Below are 10967 nucleotides of genomic sequence, written 5' to 3' on the forward strand. Positions count from 1 at the left end.
GAGTCCGCGAGATTCACCAGAGACGTTTTGGAAACACACCCGAATTGAGGAGACGAAAGATAAAAGAGATTTCACATGACTTTTAATCAAGAATGTACAGATATTTACATGTACATCCCTCCCACGGGCAGTTCAAAACCAGAATATCTCATAGATCTCCAATATGCTAGCTGGAGCTCACGTTTCTCACTGAACAACAGAAAGTAGGAAAGTGGTAGCTCTGTAAGAGGAAACGAAAGAGAAGAGGAGGCATTACAGCTGTTCATTTGTTATGATGTGTTGAGTGTTTATTATAAAATTGGTTAAGACTACACTTCATCACTTCAAGCTACACTTTTTATTACATTTTTTCTAAAAATTAGGCACTTTAGTTTACTTAAATTTAGAATTTATTATTTGAATAGTTATTATTTATTATCCCTCCAGTTTGATGTGAAAACTCACTGAAATATTATTTGATTTTTAGGTTATAGTACTGAATGATAACGCAAGTTCGTCGTTTTGATGTTCCGGACCTTTGCTTCAGGAAATTTTCTCTAACTAGACCTCTTTGAAATCTAATTGAATACCCCTGCACTACAGGAAGTGCTGGGGGCAGTATGTCTTCCACTGTCTGCCATGACTGCTTGACTGTAAGACTACTCAGGAAGAAGAAGCACTCATGCGAGAAGCGGAAAGTAACAGAGAAAGAGGTGAACATCAGAACGACTTTAATTTTTACAAATTTTGTACGCTATTTAATCACTAAATACACTTGTGAGAGTGTTTGAGGCGAGAAATCAACTGTGTAGAAATTGAATATTGGCAGTTTAACCAGTGTTGATGGCGAATTGAAAATGTGCTCAAACGTTTTCGGGGTTGATAAGCTCCACAAGTGCCGGCGAGGTTAGTGGTGCCAGCTGGCCAGTCACGCCCACAGAGCGCACTGGTCCCAGTTACTCAGCCCACAGTGTTTCCTATACGACCATTTATTTGTGGCGGCCCGCCACAAGATCAGCGCTGACCTCCACATACTGACTGATTTTAGTTTTTACCAGGCCTATTTAAAATCTTTTTGATTGCAGATCGGCGTTGTAGCGTGTTCCTGCAGCACATCGTCTCACTTGTGTGTGTGTGTCTCTCTCTCTCTCTCTCATAAACACCGCAACACAAATCTGCCCAACACAATGCTGGCAATGTCAGAGAGCCAGCTTTAAAAAAGTTATTAGTAATAAGTAATATTTTTAAGTACATCAAAAACATCTGACTCGTGATGTAGCCCCCAGAACATTCTCCACTGAGTTATTGCCTAAAACCTATAAGCACTTTTGAAAAATAAACTACAGAAGTAGTATGAAAGGGGACTGTTGCTTTATTATTCTAAAAGGACATTACATTGTTAGTGTACAGTTGTGGTTATAGTACTTGCTTTTAATTTGCTTTTATTTTATATTGTAAACAGTTTTAAAGTTTGTATAAATAAGTGAATAATAGGACTAGCCTACGCTGTCTTGTCTTCTTCCCTGGTTTCCCCCTGACGTTGATACTGGTGTTCATTCTGAATAGTAAACCTCGTTCACTTAATGGTAACGTTTGCTAGTTTGGCTGTGTGTTAGAGATCAGTAATTCACTTGAAAGATATTTAATTAGTTAAATGATTTAGTTAGGGTTAGGGGGAGACAAAAATAATCGTGACTAATCGAATAAATAATTAACAGATTAGTCAACTAGGAAAATAGTCATTAGTTGCAGCCCTAGTGAGTATCATTTCAAAGACAGTATGATTATATACAATTCCACACATAGTGGATATAAAACCTTAGGCACAGTTGTGTGCCTAATGAATGACAAACTGCATTGTTCCTTCAGATTATGCCAAAACCGCACTCATGTTGTTTGTGATGATATCACTGTTGAGCACTTTACAAGGTCCCTCAGCATTGTATAACAGAAGAAAACCAACAATTCTGCTCTTCCGCCTGCCTTTCTGAGCTTTATTCAAATAGAAGCTCTGCTGTAAGAGCTATCCTGTATGGACTTTGAAAGTTTGAAAATGTGACCTTTAAATACTGTGTCCCCATTAGGCCAATCGATATCATTTTTCAAACGTCAGATCAGAGTACAAAGATGCATCACTTCTCCAAGTTTCATCAAAATTAGACCAGAGTGAGATATCTCCGGAGATGTCAAATATGACAAACGAGTATTCAGTGTGATCAATTGCGCCCTTCCGATGTGAGAACAATCAGAGAAAGCTTTTTTTAACCATTTGTGTCCTACAGTATCAAATATTAACTCACATCAAAGTTGTGGTATGCTGATGTAAACACACCTTTCTTTGAATACTTAAAAAGAGGTAGGCTCAGGCTTGGATGCATGACTGGAGTGAGAGCGGCTGAGGTGACCTAAAAAACACCTGTTACACCAAAGTGCTGTTTCAGCACAGTGAGTTTCTGGACAAAATATTTAATTCATGTGTTGACTTAGCCACTGCTCACTGCTTTTACTCCCCTGCGTTACTTTACCTTCTACCTGGGATGTGGATGTTCAGTGCACCTTGTGCTGGGTGATGCCTGTTTGACTTCAGTCTGCATTTCCCTCTGATGCAGGGCTCTTGGGACTGTGTCACCAAAACAGTGGATACTATGATTCGCCTATGTACTTTGCAGAGCAACTGTGCAACACACACAAACACACACACACACACACACACACACACACACACACACACACACACACACACACACACACACACACACACAACCAAATCAGCTTGCTATCCATCCCTGTCCTCTAATATACCCTCATGCATGAGCCCCCTTGTCTGCTGATCTTCCAATCTACTACATTCATTTATTGCTTTTCTGCAAAAGAGAAAAAATGAGGGAAAAAACAAACAAGGGAAAAGCTCCACTTCAGTTGGGATTTCAGGACAGATTTGAAGTCTTAGCCTGTGGAAATCCTGCTGTAAAATTATGCTAATCTCTCTCTAAGAAAGAAGAGAAGCTTGATCCAAAAAGTGCATTACTTTCTTTCTTTCTTTTTTTTTAGGGACGATGAAATACGAGACAGATTCAAACGTAGCGGAAGTTTCCGCTGAAATTGGAATAATGGCATCTCAAAGGCCCAATACACACAAGAGGATGAACTTAAGAGTTGAGCAGCAGACAGTACCAACTCCTGATTATGGATTTTGGAGATAGGATGATATTCTGTAAAGTCACAAAGTTCTGTTAGAAAGGCTTTGAAGCTGTTTTCTGTCAAGGCAGAAGTATGCACAGTACCATTCCTCTCTGAGCTTCAATTGATTCTGGCTGCTTGGAGAGATTTCAGACAGATCTGTAAAGTGTGTAGGCGTCCATGTCACAATATGGACTGATGCCATGTTGGAAGACTTGTTCTTTATGCTACGTTTGCCCTTCTCTCATGCTGAAGCCACACACAGCTGTCAGGAGAGCGCCATGGATTTTCCCAACGACAACAGGTGTTTTAAATATCAATTCATGTATCTTTCTCACACAATTGTTCTGCCACTTGTCATAAGCATGCTTACTTTCTATACCATCGTTCCCCTACCTTTTTCTCTTCACAGCTCAAATGGATCCACTCATAACAATTCTAGCTGTTATTGTTAATATTAACAACACTGAAGCACACGATGCCTCCTTGCCTTTTACGATAAAGGCGGTCATTGTTATTGTGCCCACTCGCAACCTCAATTAAATTTAGAGGCCGTTTTGTCCTGGCTTTAAAGAGCCTCTGACTTCCTCCAGGGGCTTAATCCCATAAACCACTATGACCCACTGACATCATAACTTTAAGCCGCCAGGCAAGGAGATGTCAGACTTTCCTCCAGAGGAGGCAAAATGGATGCAGGTCTCTTTGAATTTGTGAGTGTGTTCATGTCAATTGTGTAAAGCCATCATCACTTGACACTGAGGTGTTATATTGACATACTATGATTGTAGTTTTATTTTCTTTCTCCCTGACAGACAACCAAGATGAGATGTAGATTTAATGTTTGCTCCCATAACGTGTTTATCAGTGAATGAAAGCAGGAGAATCTTTAAGCATTGTTGATCACTGTGAGCCTTTCCAGAGCAGCATTGTGCTGCGGCTGTTTCTCTGTGTTCAAACACACGTCTCTTAACAGGGCTGAGTGGGCAAGAGTAAACTTTGTTGTGACAATAGAATACTAAAATGTTGTGGGATGCTCCTCACAGCAAAGGATAGAAACAGTAACAGCTCGTCATCTTGAAACTGCAACCCAATCCACAAGCTAATTTAGGAGGAAATGATGTAAAATTGCAGTGATCTGTTTGCTTGAACCTAAAGCTAGATTTAGTTTAATATTCAGTTTAATCTTTCAGGTAGCTTTTGGTATAGGGGTATTTTCCAATCTAACTATTCCAGTGGTGAGCTATTATTTCATGCTAGAAGCCAATGCCTAAATAAATGTCTTACTGAGCATCCAACTTCTGTGTGCTCCCGTTTTACTATTTTAAAGAAAGTTAATTTTCTCAGTTTCTCATAAAATAAAAGTAATAAAAGTAAAGTTTAAATGCACTTCATCAGCCCTGATAAAAATGATACTGAACACATATGTAGATTAGAATGTATGAATGTCATGGATGTTTTAATGGAAACTATAAAAGCATTATCATTGGGCTTTGCCTATTTGGCATGTCAGGTCAGGCGATGTGTGTGTGTGTGTGTGTCCTTGTGGTTTGTGTAATATATATGCTGCATAACAGTGTCATCAATGTACCACCCCAGACCTGAGGGCCAGCAAGCCAGGGATTAGCCCCGGGAACAAAAGGCAAAAACACCAACGTATTTCTGTGATGTTCACAACAAGGGATTAGAAGGTTCCCACTGACAGGATTAAAACAATACCTACTGTTTTTCTCTATCCTTCTACACCAACCCGCTTTATCCAAACCTCACTTGTTATATTAAGAGATAATGTTTTCCTTTGCTTCCCCTCTGTGTGGAGCTTTTCTCTGCTCTCTTTATCCCACTCCTACTTTTTAATGGTTAACCTGTGTTTTGGTCTTTCCTCTCCTCTGGTAGGATTACTTCAATCCTGCCTAATCCTGAAATTCCACTTTAATACTATGCCTCTGAGTAGTGCTGTTATTTATGAAGAAATGCATTTAGATGAAAAAGTAAGGGTGGTTTTAATGATTTTACTTTAAGTCAAAAAAGAGCCGTAACTCAAAATGAAACAGACCAGTGAACCAGTGATAAAATTAGAAAACGCATGGTTTTCAATCTGAAAACATTTAGGGACGGATTTACTAACATCCTGAATAAAGAGTACTAAATTTTAACCCACAGTTATGGGTGATTAACTAAGAATTACTGTGTGGTGGCAGTATTTAAATGAAGATTTTGCGTGTTTTAATGCTTATAATAAAGTATTTCTGATTCTGATTCCTCCATGGAGAATCGGGAATGAAAGTAGTCACTGCGTAAAAAAAAATGTACTTGACCATCCTGCCTAAGATTGCACTAAGTAGCTTAGTTGGGACAGCACACCGGAAATAATGCTTTGGGAAACCCCAGCAGCTACAGTATGCTGGAATGACCTAGACGCGAGGAAATACCAGCAGATCGTGCTTCATCCAGTCAGAGGGAACAATCACCGACCGTCCGCAGTGTGCCCGGTCGCTTCGCGATCACCTGTCCCTGGTCCTGTATGCCCCAACTCCCCATTCCAACTCCGATACCTAAAATGGGTTGTGTGGCTTTTACAACTAGCATGCTGTGAACAGCTGGTGATCATTCCCTCTGGATGGATGAATTTTATGCGTGATCCATGCACTACTGCAGCTGGGGGCTCTCCACAGCGCCACGCAACTTTCGAAATTCTTCCATCTCACAGAGAAAAGAAGTCAGGTCGAAATGAATTTGCTTTATTGGCATGAATGTTAATACAACAGTATTGCCAAAGCTAAAGGAAAATACAAAAAAACAATCCATGAAGTTCATCGAATAAATAAAATTAAATAATTTTATTTCTATATAATGGATATAGAATAATATTTTAAATTTCCCTACGTCTTCTTTCATTACATTTCCTCCTACGTCCTCCGTCGCAACAATAACAGCAGCCATCTCTGTGCAACACTTGGCGGTTTGCACCTTCCTTTCAACCGTATTAAATATAGATGCTGTTGCACTCACATGAATCACACTGCGTGTAGTAAATAAATTTATTTGCATGTTACCCTCCCATTATTTTGCACAATAAAATTGAAACGCCCAAAATTGCATATTCATTGAGGCAAAAGTAGTAAATGAACAAACGGTCTATCTATCTTGTACTTTTGAAAGACATCATTCTGCGAGCACACCGTTAGCAGATCAGCTTACATGTTAATTTGCTGGTGAGATCAAGTTTGCGCACGTTTTTGCTCACACAAACCTTTAGTAAATCTGGCCCTTTGTTTTCCATATGCTTTCTGAACGACAAGAAAGAATATGTTAAGGGTTTTGTCTGACAGGAGCAATAGAATCAGCTGAATTCACCAGGCACACTGGAGCTAATTGAGTCAATCAAAAACGATTACCTATCAACCTGGCACACCAAAGAAATGGTCAGAGAAAATTGGGTCATTACTGTTAGAGGAGAACTCACACGAAAAGTACTCTGGGGAAGTAAAAAAGATTTGGCATGAAAGGACTGTTCATGATTCAGCGACAATAACAACAGGCTCACTGGAAATATACGGATGATGGACTTCCTTCCCAATTTGTGACACGGATTATAGGATTTAAACAATACGCTGTGAGGATACTTTAATGGGAAAAAAATGAAGTGTGGACAAGAGTTGGGCTTATTACTATTTTCTCACAGTCAGATCCAAATGTAATTAAAAGATTGAGTGATAGAGTTACAATCACTGTGACAGCCAGAGATGATAGCGGATGTTGACACAGCTGATACGTGGAGATGAGACGACTGGGCTGTGACCACACTGATTGGTCTGATGTAATTGGAATGTTGACAAAAATAAACACCAGTTCTGGAGGGCACCAATTATTCTAAACCCTAGCCTGCCAGGCAAAAGCAATCACACCCGGACAAGCCTCCGAGCTATCAATGATCATGCACACCCTGCTCCTACCCAATAGACAAACCTCCAAACAGAGATGTTTACACATAGATAAGGCCCCATGACAAACTCCTGCCAAAAACAAAAGCAGCTCTTTATGCATGGCTGCGATTATAGGAAAAACCAAACAGCAAGAGTAATCAGACAAGATCAACCTCCAAGGCAAGAGTAATCAAACACAGAATGCCTGGGGGGCAACAACGGCAATAATCAAAGTCAGACTGCCATCAGAGCTTGTTCACTGTCAGGCCAACGGGGTAATGATACGATGAGGATGAAGTGATTCCTCCATTCAGGTGCTCCTGGAGAGCAGAGTGGACACGAGCCAACCATGCCTTGAGGGTTGCTCCTGGTTACCTTGCAGAATGAGAGAAAAGTTTCAGCAAGACATCTCTTTCTGTAAAAAAACAAACAAACAAACAAAAAACACAAGAAAAAAAGTCAAATAATGAGACATCTGCCAATTACATTCAAAAAAGCCTCTCTCACTTGTAGCGAATGTTGCCTGATGCTCAGTAATAATCTTGTTATCTATTCCATCTGCTCACCAAACTGTCACTCATTTGCCTATTTTTTGACCTTCAAATCTATCATTCGCCCCCTCTGACATGCAGCGTCTCCAGATTGACACTTCTGGTGAGCCGTGGGGGGGGGCATCCGCTGCTGTCAGACAGACTCTCTCTGACAACTCAGCACTAGTGGGCATGTCCAATCTCTAAGACCCGTGGAAGGACAACGCCAGTACAGAAGAAGGTGCTGAAATGCTCACTCTTCAGTTTTTTTCTTTTGCTGCAATTGACTTTGTGCTTCACATACTTGATTTTTCATGCTTACAACCATCTGGCTTTGTCTTAGTCTCCTTGTCTGTGTTTGTGTATAGATATGTGTGTGTTCTGTGAACCACACCATCACTCTATTATCATCCCCATCAGCTACTCTTGTCTTGCTCTTCTCCCAAATCTTCCTGACCTTCCTCAAATAAACCTATCAGCTGTAATCAAGAGCTATCTTGTCCTTTCTCCTACAATCACTTTGACATATACACGCAGACTAGCAGACACACACACACACACACACACACACACACCAGTGTCAACTTTTCATGCAGGTCTTTTTCGCTCCCTTGTGGACTTCTAAGGCAGAGGTGGTCTGTGCCAGAGTGCTTCATGGAATCTGTAGCCATCTAGGCCACTGTCACATATTGGGCTGTCCATATATCATCACTTCTATTAGAGAAAAAAGATATTTCAGTTTTGAAAGCTTTGTCTTGGAGAGAAGTTACAAAACAAACACTGTAGAAATGTACAGACATTTAAGAACAAGATAGGCCATCTTTGTACTTGCACTATTAAGTGATAAATACCAGGTGCATATTTAAAAAGAAATGCGTCAATTGAAATATCATTTTTAATTATTCCTTTCTCTTCTCTCTCTTGCAAACACACACACACACACTGTATTTCCCAAGAGCACACTGCTCTCTGCTCCCCCTCAGTCCCAAGGCTAGATTATCATAGACAAATCGAGAGAGAGGGAGACAGAGAGAGAAGCAGAAGGAGTTTGGTATTTGTCAGTGGGTCACGCAGTGGTGGCATGGTTAACTAGCTAATATGATTAAATTTAGCAGAGGCACAAGTCACATTGTCAGCCCACATCAAAGTCTCCCCGCTACTGCGAGAGCAAAACGAGTCCTCTGTGAAAACAGAGAGAGATTAGAATGAGATGAGCAGACGAGGAAAAGGGCGATGTTTTAAACATTAAAACAGAATGGTAAGGAAAGATGAGGCAATAATGAGGCAAGAGAGGATGAAGAAGTGTTAGCTTAACCCATCGAGTGAGCTGCATGACCTGAAAAGTAACAGCTAACGGCAAATCTCTGTCTGTTTTCATCTGTGTACAAATGAAGGGCCATTGACAAACACTTATGGTGTCAAGTATGAAACCAGCTCGCTGACCTTGCGGTTTGATTTATCTGCCTTGAGACTGAGAGTTTGTGAGCTCACTTCTCAGATGGTTTATTACGCGGCATGAAACATAGAAAATTGCTTTTGGAGTAGAGCGCTCCAATTGACCTGTGTTCTGCCTCAGAAGTACACAAGAAAATAAATAGATATGTAGCACAAAGACATAAAAACTAGAGATAACAAGTAGAAATGCAAAGCACTGCAGTGGTGGTTTTCTCTATTTTAGCCTATTGAACACATTGTCATGTACCTCACATTTCACCTTTAGTGCAGAACGTGATTTATGATATTATATACAAATATCATAGTCATCAAAAGTTAAACTGCTGTGTGACAGCATTCAGTCTGACATTATGTTCATGTTAGCCGTTTTCTTTTCGGGAGGGTGGATTATTTTCTCTGAACCAATCAGTAGTGATTTGTGTGTGTGTCATTAACGCCATTTTCGGTCGACACTGCTGATTACCAGCAGCAGTTACCAGAAGCAGTTAACTAATGTTTGTCTTGTCAATTGAACAAATCCTGATGTAGGATTTGTTAGTTGAAGTTGATTTGCAACCACCAGTGCAGCAGTGTTGATCTCTTCAGTGCTTTTCACCATTTTTGTGGTATTTGTTTGTCACGACAGATTATGTCCCTGTTGTCTCTCCTGTCTACAAAGCTTTTATTGGCTTAGTTGTTTTTCCTACTCAGGAGAAAGCCGTCAACATGCACAACACACTAGACCTGTTGGAATTGCTAAAAAACATTGATTTAGAGGTCTGGAACCAGGCTATACTTGTTAATAGAGAGTACTAAAATCAATCACAGTGAACATTTAAAAACTTTTTTTTTTCTCAACGTGATAAATTTCACTGACGAAGACGAGACTAAAATGAACAAGAATCAAATGAAATAAATTGACTAAAACAAATGTACGGGTCCCAGGATTGGTACCACAGCAACAAAAGGAAAATCTGTGAAGATGAGGTTCAGATGAGGTTCAGTAGCAAAAGGCTACTATAGAAATATAGTCCAAGTTACAGCAATACTCAACTGTATTTAAAGCCAGCAACATACTACCTGAAATAATAGTATCTGAAATAATAGTAATCTCCTAAGGATTAGGACAACTGCACCAACTCCAGCACCCAGAACAAACTCATTTAAAATGGATCTCTTCAATGTGAGATCACTTTCAAGTAAGACATTTATCTTAAATGATTTTATCTTGTCTGCAAATCTAGATTTTATGTTTTTAACTGAATCAATGCAAATGAATGATTATAGCCAGCTAGCTGAACTGTGTCCGCCTCAATATGATTGTTTTAGTCAACCGAGGGTCAGTGGTCGTGGTGGTGGGCTAGTGAACGTGTATAGGGGAAATTTAAAATGTCATCAAGTACGCTGTGATGAATTTAACTCCTTTGAAGTTCTCACTCTTAAAGTTGGAGGGCTGCAACCTATCATATATCAATTTATCGCCCCCCAAAACCGCCTGGAGGATTTTTATCAGAACTTCCTGAATTTTTATCTACTCTTTTTATCTACTTTTAATATTCATGTTGATGACCACACCAATGTTAATGCGACTGACTTTTTAAATATGGCCACTTCTTTTAACTTCAAACAACATGTCAAAGGGCAAACACATAACCGTGGTCATACACTGGACTTGGTTTTTACCCTAGGTGTCAGAATTTCCTCTGTGGAATTAGTGGACATGACCATATCTGACCACAGATGTATTGTTTTTAGCTGCGATTCTCCTGTTACTCATGCCGCCTCACCAAGCTCCGTGTGTTCTCGCATCTTTAATGAACAAAGTGTTTCAAAGTTTTGCGCATTCTTTCAGAGCCAAAGCCAACACCTGTCTGATTCCAACACCAACAATCTGGTCGATCACTTCAATCATATCTGCTTG

Source organism: Micropterus dolomieu, linkage group LG04 (genome assembly GCF_021292245.1).
Source record: "Micropterus dolomieu isolate WLL.071019.BEF.003 ecotype Adirondacks linkage group LG04, ASM2129224v1, whole genome shotgun sequence".
Classification (NCBI taxonomy): Eukaryota; Metazoa; Chordata; class Actinopteri; order Centrarchiformes; family Centrarchidae; genus Micropterus; species Micropterus dolomieu.